Source organism: Bison bison, unplaced genomic scaffold, assembly GCF_000754665.1.
Source record: "Bison bison bison isolate TAMUID 2011002044 unplaced genomic scaffold, Bison_UMD1.0 scf7180017864529, whole genome shotgun sequence".
In the NCBI taxonomy this organism is placed as follows: domain Eukaryota; kingdom Metazoa; phylum Chordata; class Mammalia; order Artiodactyla; family Bovidae; genus Bison; species Bison bison.
The window spans coordinates 4,037,894-4,052,227 of NW_011495079.1; the positions used below are offsets into that span (position 1 = coordinate 4,037,894).

Genomic DNA, 14,334 nt, shown 5'->3' on the forward strand with positions numbered 1-14,334 from the left:
CGACTGAGGGACTTTCACTTCACTTCATTTTATATATATATATATATATATATATATAAAACTGGTTATACTAGATTAGTTGATTTTAATTGTATAATACGAAAACAATCAAGCCAAACAAACTGTAAAGCAAATATGTGTGGGTGTGTATCTCTTAATAAAAAAGAATGGACTAGCTAACTTAATAAAATATAAGGAAATGAGAATTACTAAGGTCTTTGAACCATGGCTTTTTGAAAACCACACCATTGCTATTGTCATCTAGAAGTGATTTACAGCCAAGTAAAATAACTCCATAGAGCCATAGGAAGTATTTATACAAGCAAAGAATACAAAATAATTTTACAATTTTAGTGCCAGAAAAGTTTCTCTAATTCAAAGTCCTCATTTTACATCAGAGAATGTGAAGCCTAGAGAGGTTAAGTTCATAGTTCAAGGTCTCACTAAGGCAGAGCCAAGACTATAATCAAATTTGTACAATTTTAACTTAAAAGGTATTTTAGGATCAATTACCATTCCATTCCCCTTCATGGATCACAGCCTTGTCATGGCAAAGGGGCTTGCATAACTCAATGAAGCTACAAGCCATGCCATGCAGGGCCACCCAAGACAGACAGGTCATAGTGGAAAGTTCTGACAAAACACGGCCCACTGGAGAAGTGAATGGCAAATCACTCCAGTATTTTTGCCCCAAGAATCCCATGAACAGTATGAAAAGGTAAAATGATACAATGCAAGAAGATGAGTCCCCCAGGTCGGAAGGCGCCCAATATGCTACTGTGGAAGAGTGGAGAAATAGCTCCAGAAGGAATGAAGAGGCTGGGCCAAAGTGGAAACGACACTAGGTTGTAGATGTGTCTGAAAGTACAGTCAGACATGGTGAAAGTAAAGCCTGATGCTGTAAACTGAACAATATTGCATGGGAACCTGGTAGGTTCCTAAATCAAGGATAATTGGACATGGTCAAGCAGGAAAAGGACAGTTTTCATTCCAATCCCAAAGGGCAATGACAAAGAATGTTCAAACTACCACACCACTGCACTCGTTTCACATGCTAGCAAGATTATGCTCAAAATCCTTCAAGCAAGGCTTCAGCAGTATGTGAACCAAGAACTTCTCAATGTATTAGCTGGGTTTAGAAAAGGCAGAGGAGGAACCAGAAATCAAATTGCCAACATCCATTGCGTCATATAAAAAGCAAATGAACTCCAGAAAAACATCTATTTCTGCTTCATCGACTATGTGAAAGTCTTTGACTGTGTGAAGGATCACAACAAACTGTGGAAAATTCACAAAGAGATGGGAATATCAGATGACTTTACTTGTCTCCTGAGAAACCTGTATGTAGGTCAAGAAGCAACAGTTAGAAACAGACATGAACAACAGACTGGTTCCAAATTGGGAAAGGAGTATTCACCCTGCTTACTTAAAATCATATACGGAGCACATCATATGAAATGCCGGGCTGGATGAATCACAAGCTGGAATCAAGATTGCTAGGAGAAATATCAACAACCTCAGATATGCAGATGATACCACTCTAATGAAAGTGAAGAGAAACTAAAGAGCCTCTTGATGAAGGTGAAAGAGAAAAGTGAAAAAGCTGGCTTAAAACTCAACATTCAAAAAACTAAGATGATGGCATCCAGTCCCATCATTCATGGCAAACAGATGGGGAAAAGTGGAAACAGTGACAAATTTTATCTTCTTGAGCTACAAAATCACTGCAGCCACAAAATTAAGACACTTGCTCCTTGGAAGAAAAGCTATGACAACCCTAGACAGCATATTAAACAGAAGAGATATCACTTGACAGACCAAGGTCTGTATAGTCAAAGCTATGGCTTTCCCAACATGTATGGATGTGAGAGTTGGACCATCAAGAAGGCTGAGCACTAAAGAATTGATGCTTTTGAATTGTGGTGTTGGAAAAGACTCTTGAGAGTCCCCTGGACTGCAGGAGATCAAACCAGTCAATCCTAAAGGAAATTAACCCTGAATATTCATTGGAAGGACTGTTGCTAAAGCTCCAATACTTTGGCCACCTGATGTGAAGAACTGACACATTGGAAAAGACCCTGATGCTGGGAAAGACTGAGGGCAGGAGGAGGAGGATTGCGGCAACAAAGGATGAGATGGTTGGATGGCATCACCCATTCAGTGGACATGAACTTGGGCAAACTTCAGGGAAGGCTGGCGTGCTGCAGTGCATAGGGTCACAAAGAGTTGGCCACGACTTGGCGACTGAACAACAACAAATTTTTAAAAAAAAAACTACAAGGATGGGACAAGGATCAAGATACGCTCATAGTAAATTCCACCCCCCCGCCTTTTTTTTGAGCATTCACAATTTGCAGAGTTTATTTGGCTTGGTTATTTTTGTAATATGCATGCAAAGAAAATCAACCAATCCTGTCTAACTAGTTTTTCCACAGAAACATTCAAAGAATGGAAAGGCTGCAAACTGGCAACCTATGAGCTGTGTTTTGCCCACAGACATGTTTTGTCTGGCCTGCACAGTGTTTCTAACAACTGGAATATGTGGCTAACATTTAAAATGGGTAGTGAAGTGAAGTGAAGTGAAGTCGCTCAGTCGTGTCCGACTCTTTGCGACCCCATGGACTGTAGCCTACCAGGCTCCTCCGTCCGTGGGATTCTCCAGGCAAGAATACTGGAGTGGGTTGCCATTTCCTTCTCCAGGAGATCTTCCCAACCCAAGGATCGAACCCGGGTCTCCCCATTGCAGGCAGACACTTTACCATCTGAGCCACCAGGAAAACCTGGGTTTCTAAATTTTGTTGAAATGTCAGAAAACCTGACACAATTAGGTATACATTCTTCAAGGCAAAAACTGAGCTCTGATTAAGCTCTTGGGTAACTTAGACAAATGAGACAAAATTACTGCTTTCAAAGACCTCATGATTTACTATTAGAAGCAATCACAGGAAGAAATTATTGTAGTGTTTTACAGTCATACTATGTGCCAGGCAATGCGTGACGGATATTGTAATAAAAATGAGACTAGGTTAAGATGGAGGAGGGAAGAGGTCATCAACTTTGTTAAAAAGCCTACTGCTTTGGAAAGGCTTCATGAAGGAGGCAGCATTGGAGCCATGTCTTTGAGAGTAAGTTTTTGCTAGGTGACCAGGGCAGAGGAGGACATTTCAGATAAGCAGCAGCATGTTCAAGGTTGCAGGTCATATGCAGCCACCACAGATGAAGCACAAGGCTAACAATAAGGTAGTTTGAAAAGCATATGGTAGTTTGATAAGAAATGATATGCTTTGAAAGCATAGCAGCAGCCAGATCGTGAAGAACTCTTGTATCTCATGCCAAGGAACGCAGGTTTCATCCTACACATCAGTATTATTCCCACAGTGCCCCTGAGGAGACTGCTCATGATTAAACCTAGGTGGAACAGAAATAAAAAGGGTAAAGATATGCCAGCTGAACCCTTCCCCCAACTGCTGTTTCAACTAGAATGAGCCCTACTACTATTCTACACAGTAAAGTCCTATTTATACTTCTTTGGACAAAAAATTATGTTATAAACCAAAAAAAAAAAAAAAAATATTTTTAAAGCTTGAACATGAGCTATTGAAAAATATTTACCAAGAAATTTAAATAAGATTAGTATTTTGTCAAGATCTCTCTGGTAACAGTTCCAAGAATGGAATAAAGAAGTATGAGAAGGGCTTCCCTGGTAGTCCAGTGGTTAAGAATCCACCTTGCAACGCAGGGGATACCAGTTCGATTCCTGGTCCCTGAAGATCCCACATGCTTCAGGGCAACTAAGCCCATGCACCAGAACTACTGAGCCTGCAATTTGGAGGCCACAAACTGCAACTACCAAGCCCATGTGCCAAAACTACCGAAGCCCGGGTACCAGAGCCCATGCTCCACAAGAGAAGCTATTGCAATGAGAAGCCTGCAAACTGCAATGAGAGAAAGCACACAGGCAACAATGAAGAACCAAGAGCAGCCAATAATAAATAAATAAATATTTTTTTAAAAAGAAGCATGAGAAATGAGAATACTTAACCTCAACTGATCCAAGAAATTATGATTTAAATCTGAGTAGTGGCACAGAGTCGGACACGACTGAAGCTACTTAGCAGCAGCAGCAGCAGCAGCAGTGACAGTAGAGATATTCAAATCTTACTGATATCTACTTTGTAGCAAATAGTCTGCTATATGTTTTGTTCAGGATAAAAAAGATAAATTCAAGAATTATTTAAATAAAAAGAGAGAATGACTGATTAAAATGAGAATGTTAAGAAGAAAAAGGAATTAAGCTTCATAGGTGACTTGAATAAAAGCACAGACAGATGTGATTTAAGCTTAGACGAAAATCACTATACCTCACCTTCAATAAGCTAAGCACAAACCAGACCAAAAAAGAAATGTTAAGGAGGTGTAATCTAGTCTGAAGCAAAGGTCCCAGAGTATTTGCTAGAGGTATACACAAAATCAGAACCATCCTTGAATGCCACCAGAAACAACGGAAGTTCTTAACTACCAATATCTTAACAATCTCAAAGGTTTTTCTAATGGTCTACTGAAAGATAAAGCTTGGCATTCTTCCTTGGCAATTTGGATAAGATCCAGATAACCAAATGATGATGGAATCAAGAATATTGGAAAGCAAACAAGAATACTGGAAAATAATATTTAAGTCATCACACCTATACAATTGCCAGCTAATATATGGTCAGCAAGTTTATAAACTGTTACATTACACCAAGGGTAAGTATGTAACTAGTGGCTCAATTCTGCTCATGACTAGTCTTCAATTATGGATTTCTTAGTAGACTTTTAGAGTTCCAAAGTATTTAAGTGTATAAATTTACCAAGCATGAGAAGCATTCAAATATAAGTTTCTAGGTTTTTCATTGAGTCTAGACTGAAATATTTAGTGCTATTTCCATGAATCTGATTTTATAGCGTAACTATTTTCCCTGATTTTTAAAGGGCAGTAGGAGAGAGAAGAAAAGATTGGAGTGGGAGCCCTTACATTCTTCAAAATGAATCCTATTTTCACAGCTGTTCTTGAGAGTCATTCAACATCTTTGATAAAAATTATAACCAACATTAAATACACAAAACTTTTAAGTTCTTCAGTGAATTGGTCAAAACATTCTCTTTACGAAAAAAGCCTTCATACCTCATTAATTACATTAGACTATAATGCCTAACCCATTAAAGAGCAGATAATGTTAACTACTATTTCCAAGTAGCTGACAATAAGTTATAAAACTCACTCATGCAACATCAGAAAGACCTGGTTATAACTTTAAGTGCATTGCCAAATCTTATATATTAGAAGACATTCTAAGAGAATTGCATGGGCCTATAGCTACATAGTTTAAAAAAAAAAAAAAACACATGAAATTGGTGTCTGACTAAAACAAGAAGAATTAGAAAATATTCTCAAAGTATCTTTATGTGGGCACAGGAAGTGCTTGCATTTACAGAGAGAGAAGAAAAAAAAAATGGGGAATAGAAGAATTACCTGAGGGCAGGAAATTCAGACAAAAGGTCCCTACTCCTGGTGAAAGCAAGTAGTCAGTTGCCAGGGTTTCTTAGACTCCTCTGGGACTCATTTGGGTGATTATGAAATTCACAGCACACCAATCTCCACCACAGCCAGCAGGGATCGCTGCAGGGAATGGGTACACAGGGGACACAGAAGGGAGCAAGTTTAAGGGAAGGAAGAGGAAAGGAATGATATGATAAAAATATTCAGCTGTGAGTCACTTTAAAGAAAATACAGTTGTATTTCACACTGGATTAACTATAGGCAAATGCTGATTAAAATCTAAGATAAATTAATCATTTAGGATTTTCTTCATTCTCTCTACCACTGGTAGCACTACTACTCTATTAAATCAGTATGTTTTTAATTTTATATTAAAAATAATATTTAACAAAAACGAGATAGCTATGCTATACAAACATTACACAAAGACTGAACTAAATAATATTAAATGAAACCAAATAGGATAAGCACTCTAAAAGACAAGCAACCTACAAACTGTCAAAATTTTAACTGCCCGAAGGCCCAGTTAAAACTATAATCCTCATTTCATTTCATAAAGAATACTAAAGAGTAAAGTCACCTATGAAAAATAACCCACAAACATCAAGATTGTAATATCGCTAAAAATGTATCCAGCTTTATAAATACATGGATTTATGACCTATGTGTTCCATGACGGCCGATGTATAAATTTACAATAGTATAAATCTATTTCTCCAGTCAGCTAAAAATGTTTCTGAACAACTACCCTGTACCACAGTACTGTGGCAGATGCTAAAGATACAATGGAGAACCACACAAGCACAGTCACTGCCCTCAGAATTCAAAGCCTATCAGGGTTATTCTGCCCTTAAAGAGATGACAGTGTATGGAACTAATAAACAAGAAGCTTTTGTTCTAAAATAAATAAAAAACAGTAGAGGAAAACACCACAATGTTATAATAACAGTGGCAGAAAAGAAGTCACAGATTCCTCTCTTAATGGTACTTTTGGGTAGAAAAAAGAGTACATACAGCTAAAAGTGTCTTAAAGGATAGACTAATATAGAGGTTCAAAATTTTTATACAACATGCTTTTTGGCTGAGAGAAGTCTCAAAATAAGTCAATGAATTATGAGACAGACCAATAACAAGTATAATGCCTAAAAAAAAATACATCCTGGATCATATTTGAGTGCTCAGCTCTTAATTTTGTTTTAATAATTTTGTCTTGATATGATACCTGCTCATATTTCACTCATGGAAATGGTGTCATAAACCTTGCGAAGTGAAGTGAAAGTTGCTCAGTCATGTCTGACTCTTTGCAACCCCATGGACTATACAGTCCATGAAATTCTCCAGGCCAGAATACCGGAGTGGTCAGCCTTTCCCTTCTCCAGGGGATCTTCCCAACCCAGGGATCAAACCCAGGTCTCCCGCATTGCAGGCAGATTCTTTACCAGCTGAGCCACAAGGGAAGCCCCATAAAGCTTGTAACTTACATCTGAGCTAATTAATATCAACTTGTAAATATCAATATTTAATAGAAATATTAAATTACTCATCTTAAGTAACATAGTATGCAAACTTTAAAACCTAAACTGCTAAGAGACCAACTTACTGAGGAAACATTTAGACTGGAAACTGCAGTATTAAGGCAAACTGTAATACTGCAAAAAAAATTATGCAAGTAAAAAGAAATGAATGGAGAAATTGTCCTTTCCAACTTTAAAGAACTGCTGAGTCAAAAGACTGTGTTTTCCGAGTTTCAAAGGACGGTAAGGTCAAATGATTCCCAAGTAATAAACGAATCTCCTAAGGGATATTGCAACAGGATGATAAAATACCATAAAGGAGTAATACAGGAAATGCTGAAAACTCAAAGAAAAGCGAACTGTTAGGTGCAAACTACAGCCTGAACAGGCAGCATAGAATAATCAAATTATGAAGGTGCTGGATCAGTGACTTAACTACTCAACACTACCTGTTAAATCTTAGCAAAGTCTAAAACTGCACTGTTTTAATAACTTCCTTCTAGGTGACCGGAACAAATACCTTCTGATTCTAGAATAACAGTATTACAATATCCAATAAACCACGCATTCAATCTCCTTTTCACCTGAAGTTCTCAAATCAATCTCCTGAAAGTAACTTTTCCAAGAATCAATATCTGGTTGTAGTTGTAAATTAATGTGAAAGAAACAGGCACCTTGCTCAATTTTAGATGCTTCTATGAAGTGTACTTAATAGAAGAAAAGAAAAATCCACCCCCTAAAATTCAACTCACAATTTACTTTTCTGTAATTATCTATTGGCTAAGCCAAAGGATGACCACACACAAAAAACACTGACATCACTGTTGCCAAACTATAAGAGGCACAGTCTAAATTAGCTTACAAATAAAGGGATCTCCATTTATATACTTAATAGACAACCAAATTAAGGTATCCAGAGCCAAACTCCAGATCTTTTTCCATAAACCTGCTCCTTCTGCATATCTTCTCCAACTTAATTAATAGCAACTCCATCTTCTCAATTGCTTACGTCAAAGTCATCCATGACTGTTCTCCTTCTCAATCCATATTTTATCTATTGGCAAAACCTGTGGCTCTGCCTTCAAAATACATCCAAAACCTGACTATGTATCTCAACAACTTCACGGCATCCACCTAGCTCCATGCCAGTATTTTTTCTCATCTGGCTAGTTAACATTTTTCACTAGGCCCCTGATTCTTCCCCCGCCCTCCAATTATTTATTTCCCACTTGGCTGCAGAGTGATCAATGGTTCAAAGCCTTCCAGTGGCTTCCAGTCTCACTCAGGGTAAAAGCCAAAGTCACTACAAGGTCCCACAAGATCTGGCCCTTGATTTCTCTTTGATCTTACCTTCCTCTACTCACCTCAGTCCTCATTCCATTTCACCTATATTGGAGGCATTAATGTATTTGCCAAAAAAATGACAAGCTTCCTCTTCTGGATCTTTGCATTAGTTCGCACTCCCAATTTCAGCTCTCTCCTCAAATAACACCTTCTCAATTAAGCCTTCTCCATAACTGGATTTAAAATTGCAAAGTTTGTCCCCCCACCTCCGTGCACTTCCTACTCCCTTTCTCTTAGTTTTTTCAATAGCAGTGTACTTCACATTTAATTTAAATGTGAAAGTTAATTAATCTAATTACTCTCAGCCTTCTCTGATTAAAATGTAAGCTCCACTAAGGGCAAGGAGTTTGCCCCAACATTATGGACTAGTACCTGGTACAGAGAAGCACTCAGTAAATATACTATGAGGTACTCTAATCTCCCTTCATTTTGCCAGTCAGTCACAAGATCCTGCAAACACTCAATCTTTCCTAATCTCCTTAATAAATATTCCAAATAGTTAATCTTCTCAGGCCACTCTCCCTTTCTACTTATTTCTTCCGCTTTGTTTAGGGAGTATGTCTTGTTGAAACTGTCAAGAAGTTTCTTTACCTCAATCCTTGGAGCTGGCCAGTATCCAGGCCTTTCCCAAGTCTGTTTCTCTAACCTTCTCATAAATTCTGTGGAATACTGATATCTTTCTACATTATTTTTCTAGTTAATCTAATCTGAGCACCTCTATAGACTCTATGTTTCCACCCCAGAGAAATGTTCCTGAACCTTGGATTGCAAATCAAACTCATAACCATGTACCTTTCTTTAGTGATCATGTCCCTCTTTAATCAGGAATTCTTTATTAGCAGTCACCTCCTGGGATGAAATTCAATTTCAATTTCCCTAACATGGCAAATGAGGCCCTCCAAAACCTAATTTTGTTAGGTGCCCACTAAAGACACCAAATGGAGCAACAAGCCTGACTCTAAACAGTTCCCCACATGACCACATCTTTGCTATACAACCCCTTGCCATTGCTAATTGACCCGTGGATAAACAGAACTGGATCAAACAGATTCTCTCTCCCAGAAATCCGAAACTTCAACAGGAAAGACCAGACTGGGAGTTGTGAAAGATCAGACAGCACCCTAAAGTAGTGGTTCTCAACTGAGAGTCGTTGTACCTTCCAGGGGACATCTGGCAACATCTGGGGACCTGCTCTCATTGTCAAGGCTGCAGGAGTGCTACTGGCATCTAGTGGGTGGAGACCAGAGGTGCGGCTCAACATCCTACAATGCGCAGAGCAGCCTTTCACAAAAATAATCGTCTGGTTCAAATGTCAATAGTGCTGAAGTTCAAGTACTCTTCCAACTAGGCCCTAGGCACTGGCTGTTCCAGATTCTGTGACCCACACTAACAGCTTTCTATTACATTTCCTCTTTTAGCCTAAGTGAAACAGAGCAGGTTTTTGTTGTTTGCAGACAATATAATCTTTTTTTTTTTTTTTTACAGTTTTTTTAATTGGAGTATAATTGCTCTACAATGTTGTGTTAGTTTCTGTTGACCAATGAAGTGAATCAGCTATGTGTGGGTGCTAACGTGCTTCAGTTGTGCCTGACTCTTTGTGACCCCATGGTCTGCAGCCCTCCTGGCTCAGCTGTCCATGGGATCCTCCAAGCAAGAATACTGGAGTAGGTTGCAACCTCTCCTGCACTGGCAGGTGGGTTCTCTACCACTAGCACTATCTGGAATCAGTTACATGTATACACATATCCCCTCCCTCTTGAAACTTCCTCCCACCCCTCCCCTCTTAGTCATTACCTGAGGACCAAGCGAAGCTCCCTGTGCTATACAGTATGTTCCCACTAGCTGCCTATTTAACACATGGTAGTATATTTATGACAGACAATATAATCTTAATTAGCCCAGTATCCTAGTCCAATAATCTGATATACATGTGTATACTTTAAATCAGTTTCTCAACCTCAAAATTATTGACATGTAGGTCAAATAATTCTTTTTCTGAGAGAGCATGCTGTCCACTATAGGATGTTTAGCAGCATTCTTGGCCTCTACCTGCTAGTTACAACCCCAGACCCAACTCTGCCGAGTCATGACAATCAAAACTGTCTCCAGACATTGCCAAATATCCTCTGAGGGGTCAAACACCCCTGTTTCATAACCACTGCTTAAAACCATACAAAGACTGTATTTAGGTGTAGTGTATGTCTTTGCAACACCCACTTGTACCTCCAGCATAATATGCCTTGAGCCAAAGGGGGAGCATTTGTATCTGAATCTTCCCCATCTCTTTTTATGTCCTGGCTTAAATGTACCCCATCTTCAAGCTTTTACTCCCTGCCCTTCACCTTTGCTGGAGCACATATGTACACATACCACAGTAACAGGTAATGAGGACTTGAGCTGAAAGGTAAGCTCCTGCTTTTATTTTCTTTCTTACACTTGTTCTAACTTTTCTTTAGAGCTTTCCATTTCCTTGTGAAAAAATACTCTCCTAGAGAACTCTCCAAAACATATTCTGTGACAGTTATAGTATAAAAGATCAGGGTAAAATCCCCTTCAAAGGCTTTTCCTGTTTCACTTCTATTAAAGTGTAACTACTCTGTAACTAATCTGCACATGTGTGCACAAGAACACACACACACTCACTCACTCACTTGTCCTCTTCAGTTTCAGATCTGTTTCAAGTATACAAACTTTTTATTAACAATTAAAGAGATGCTTGGAATACAAACTAAACAACTAGATAGGGAATAAGTATACAGATTTACACTTCTCAAATAGTTCATCATTTGCTTTCAGCATTTGTTAATCTCTAAAGAATAATTCTCTTATCAGTTCAGTTCAGTTCAGTCGCTCAGTCGTGTCCGACTCTTTGCAACCCGATGGACTGCAATGTGTACGACTCTTTGCAACCCCAAGGACTGTAGCACACCAGGCTTCCTGTTCTTTCACCAACTCCCAGATCTTGCTTAAACTCACGTCCATCGAGTCGGTGATGTCATCCAACCATCTCATCCTCTGTTGTCCCCTTCTCCTCCTGCCTTCAATCTTTCCCAGCATCAGGGTCTTTTCCAAGGAGTCAGTTCTTTGCATCAGGTGCCAAATTACAGCTTCAACTTCAGCATCAGTCCTTCCAATGAATATTCAGGACTGATTACATTTAGGATTGACTGGTTTAATCTCCTTGCTGTCCAAGGGACTCTCAAGAGTCTTCTCCAACACCATAGTTCAAAAGCATCAATTCTTCGGTTCTCAGCTTTCTTAAGCCCTTGTATCTGAATAACACTGCTTTTAATCTTACAATTTCACCACACTTCAACCTCCAAGCTCGGAGTAAGCACTCTTTTTCTCCTGTTTGTTCCTACATTGTCTTCTTTATCTCTTAGATAAAGTGTCATTTTCATAGTCCTTTCTTTCCAGGATACCAAAGGTACCATATTTATTCAATTATTCAATTGTCCATTATTTCCTAAAACCACAGGAAAATTGGCCATGCCCAATATTTGTGATAATATTGGTGGCTTAAAAAAAAAAAAAAAAGCAGTATGAAGCACAGTCAATTCATTGTTGCCATTCATGCATTCATTCAAAAAATAGTCATTGAGTACCTACATTATTCTAGACTCAAAAAAAAAAAAAAACCTGCTCTCTTGGAGTTTACACTCAGTACAGAAGACAAATGAACTGCAAATAAACAAGTACATCTTATTACAGATGAGAATGAGTGCTACAGAGAAAAGAGTGGTCAGGTAAGCCCTCCATTAACAAACTATCATGAGTTCGATTCACTAGTCATAAGAAATGTCTATTATCAGAAGATAATATGTTCTGAGTATTTCCAATCAAACAGTGTTCCAGATGGTTAGATCAGTATAGTGACATCTTTATTACTGAATAATCTATAAAATTAAGTTTGACCTAGATAATTTCAGAAGTTCATCACTACCTGAGTAACAGTAAATTATCACAACACCCACCTTGTTTCTTCTATTGTCATCCTTTATATTTATAAATAACTGTATTGCTCTTAGGAGATGACAGCAACAGTAAGGTTAATAACAGTAAGGTTAATAACAGCAGTAAGGTTAATATCTTAACCAAGAGGATGAATTCGATACTCTTCAGTCACTTGACTTAAGGAAGTTTTGAAACATGAATTAACTGAAAACTTAAGTGCTTCAAAAACACATCTCAAAAAAATCATTAGTTAACAGTGCAGTTATTAGAAATCATACAGATTAAAAAAGTAATCCTCTATATGCATAACTGACTCACTATGTTGTATACCTGAAACTGCTGCTGCTGCTGCTGCTGCTAAGTCACTTCAGTCATGTCCGACTCTGTGCGACCCCATAGACGGCAGCCCACCAGGCTCCCCCGTCCCTGGGATTCTCCAGGCAAGAACACTGGAGTGGGTTGCCATTTCCTTCTCCAATGTATGAAAGTGAAAAGTCAAAGTGAAGCTGCTCAGTCCTGTCCGACTCTTAGCGACCCCATGGACTGCAGCCTACCAGGCTCCTCCATCCATGGGATTTTCCAGGGAAGAGTACTGGAGTGGGGTGCCATTGCCTTCTCCGATACCTGAAACTAACACATGGTAAATCTATACTCTATTATAAAAAAAAAAGAGTAATTCTCAAGATTCAATTCTGAATATGTCTGTTTTGTGAAGTAAACCATTACCTTTACAACTGATTTGTAAGAGTCCTCATCAACGGGAGTTCTATAAGATAATTAAACTCTAATGTCCTAAGGTTCTTAATGACTGAACAAACTTTTCTCCTGTGCATCTAAAATGGAACTAGCTATGTAAATACTGTCATCCTCGGGAGAGTGAGAAAATAGAAATTCAAATCATTTTCTGTAGGTGCAAATTTTCTTGTGAACTGAGTATGAGAAAGGCTGGAGGACATCTGACAAGTCAGATCTTACTTAAATCATACAAAATAATGATAACATCTTCCAAAATGAAGTAATTCATTATTGGATCATATGGACAATTTCAAAAGAAAATTTCCAATTAGTGATACCATTAAGAAATGTATAATCATCAGTGTTTCTATACTTGGTTACTTTAAAAAAATACCTTTATCTTATTCAATGTTATAAGTGAGGAAAATATTTGCTGAATCACAGAAATAATAATTTTGCTCTCCAGCATACTACCTGTGGTATACAACGATTTGGACAACCAAGAGCTCTCTTTACTAGGAAAGTATATCATCACACCCAAGTGTTTTCCTAAAATCAGTTAAAAGTAATCTTTAACTTACAAATAACAGAGGAAAGGGTCATAATCACGCATTCCGAATTCGCTGTTAACAACTTGGAAACAAGATCCTACATTTAGCCTGTGTTTTGAGACAAATATGGAAAAGTCAGGGGCAGTAACAAACTGCCAGCTTTACTGAGTCATGATTCTGACTAAAACCGCCTTATGAAATGGAAAGGCTGACAAGTCTTGGGTTTGTTACCACAGATGTTGACTCCCTGAATTTATGGATCTTAGATTTAAAAAAATAGTAATAAACTCTGTACGAATGATGTGGGGCTAAAACGACTCCAGAAAAAAACTTGCCAAAGTTGGTAACTCTGATTATTTACCTAAAACAAATCCTAACTGTGCAAACAGGCACACCCTCTAATGCACAGACTGGGAACGGCGAGGCAGGGTGAATTCAGAATAACAAGGTTAACATTTCAGTGAGAAGACAAGGCTCAGCCCTAAGAGTCCACACTGCGCTAGACGCCCTGGGTTAACGGAACCGCTCGTCTCCAAATGGAGGCGAGCAGACACCGAGCACCTGGGCGGCGCCAGACCATCTCCAGTCTCCGCGCAGGACCGCCCGAGAGGGTCCTCCCGACGCCCCCCAGACGCCGCGTCGGGGATGATCCCAGCCATCAGTCTCTCCCTGCCACCCAACACGCTCCTCCGCGAGC

General features: G+C 38.8%; 1 protein-coding gene across 2 annotated transcripts in view; it reads right to left on the reverse strand.

The window, feature by feature from the left end:
• Positions 1-14,334, reverse strand: part of UHRF1BP1L (UHRF1 binding protein 1-like) — a 93,799-nt gene that overhangs the window by 78,726 nt on the left and 739 nt on the right. Inside the window, exon 2 of one of the 2 annotated variants that reach the window (XM_010831589.1) lies at positions 5,513-5,659. The exons of the other annotated variant lie outside the window; for it this stretch is intronic. The gene's annotated coding sequence lies outside the window, so the exon portion shown is untranslated. The remainder of the gene's footprint in view (positions 1-5,512; positions 5,660-14,334) is intronic. 2 annotated transcript variants of the gene reach the window in all.